Genomic DNA, 1,762 nt, shown 5'->3' with positions numbered 1-1,762 from the left:
TTACAACGTTTTTTGTCGTAGTAAATAATTGGATATTTGGTAAATGAGAAGAAAGAGTGGATTACTATTTCATCTTTACTCTGCTCATTTTCATGTATGGGCAAATAAATAACATTGGTAAATTCCATGCTTACCAGGTTTTTCATGATATATCATTTTCCAACTCCTAGACCTAACTACTTGATCTAACTCTATTACAACTCATTATATCTTGTCCAAATGTTTTTGTTTATGGGCTTTGTAATTTAGCCACTTTATTCTAGATATAAAAAAATTTTTAGCAATCACTCAGTAGTAATTTTGTGGAAAGGACCGTACAAAACACAATTCAGACTGGGAAAATATCACAGAGACATCAAAGTCTGTGAATTATGTCATTGTTTTATATCTTTATTAATTTTCAACTGATCTGGTTGAAATAAACAGTTATCCAGATTGCAAAAATTCCATGAGAATAAACTCCTGATCACCTAAAGGAATCAGTTCAAAATAAACTGATACAATCACATTGTGCCAATCCCAAGATTCTAATGAGTACGAACCTACATAAATTACTATTTCTCTGTAGTTTTCTCTTATAGTAATATTGTAATTATTTATTCAGAGTGTATTGAAAAACACTCCAAAACATTTTTGGAGTGTTTTTCAATACACTCTGAATAAAACACTTTTGGAGTGTTTTTCAATACACTCTGAATAAATTCATATTACAAATTGGGTATAAGTCATTACCAATAACTCATCCCTTGAGCCACTAATGTCTCCGAGAAAATCTTTCCCAGGGTCAGGTAGGAATGAAAATTTTGACTTCTATGCTTGCAATTTCTCTTCCTATTTTGGTTTTGTATCTTCACAAATAGGATTCAGGTAACAACAGAAGCAGTTTTGAATATTAGCATAATTTTTAGCCTGTATTTCTCTTTTAGATTGGTCAGAAAATTTTATTGGAATTATGTTTACATTAATCATTTTACTTTACAACTAGCATTTTCTCCATTCATTCAATAATTTAACACACATTCGATACCATATGGAGTAAATACATGACAATTATAAACATTCGTTTAGAATATCTATTGAAAGAAGAGTTCCCCCCAATCAAAAAATAAAATTGGTAAACAATTCAGAAGATGGACAAATTCAAGCATAATTATAGTCATTCTAGCAAAAATTAAGCTCTCATAGAATTTATAGATCTCTCTTTAAATTATTGGAGAGAGAAACTTTAGGAGCAATTTAATATTCACTAACAGATACATGACTAGTAATGAGTGTAGGATTTGTAACATAATGAATCGGAATGGTATAAACAACAGGAATTTCAGAAATTATTTAGTCCAATTTGATACTAAATAAAGACTGAAGTCTATAGAAGGAAAGCCACTTTATCAAGGTGAAAAAAAAAAAACTGTTTCTAAATGAAGACTCAAAAAAAAATTTTACTAATATGTCATTGGCTAGTAGGAAGTCATGTGTATCATGATCTACAATTTAGATTCACACATTGTAATCAGGTAACGTATCTGCCTTTATATTCGTTAGACACTGGAATGGAAAATTGGGAGAGAGGGCAGGTGTTGGAGTTCTTTACAGCAGAGTGGACAGTGAAGGCATTTCTTCTCAGGAAAGCACAGGCACATGACGTGTGTGGCTCCACCAATTCTATGACCCAGCTAGCTTTTTCTCCATTTCCTCCCTTAAAATATCGTTGTGCTCAACTATTCTTGCTTCAGTGTGATCCTGCTACCTAGGACATTTGCAT

This window comes from Pteropus vampyrus, unplaced genomic scaffold, assembly GCF_000151845.1.
Source record: "Pteropus vampyrus isolate Shadow unplaced genomic scaffold, Pvam_2.0 Scaffold352, whole genome shotgun sequence".
Taxonomy (NCBI): Eukaryota; Metazoa; Chordata; class Mammalia; order Chiroptera; family Pteropodidae; genus Pteropus; species Pteropus vampyrus.
Note: the sequence above shows the minus strand (reverse complement) of the source record.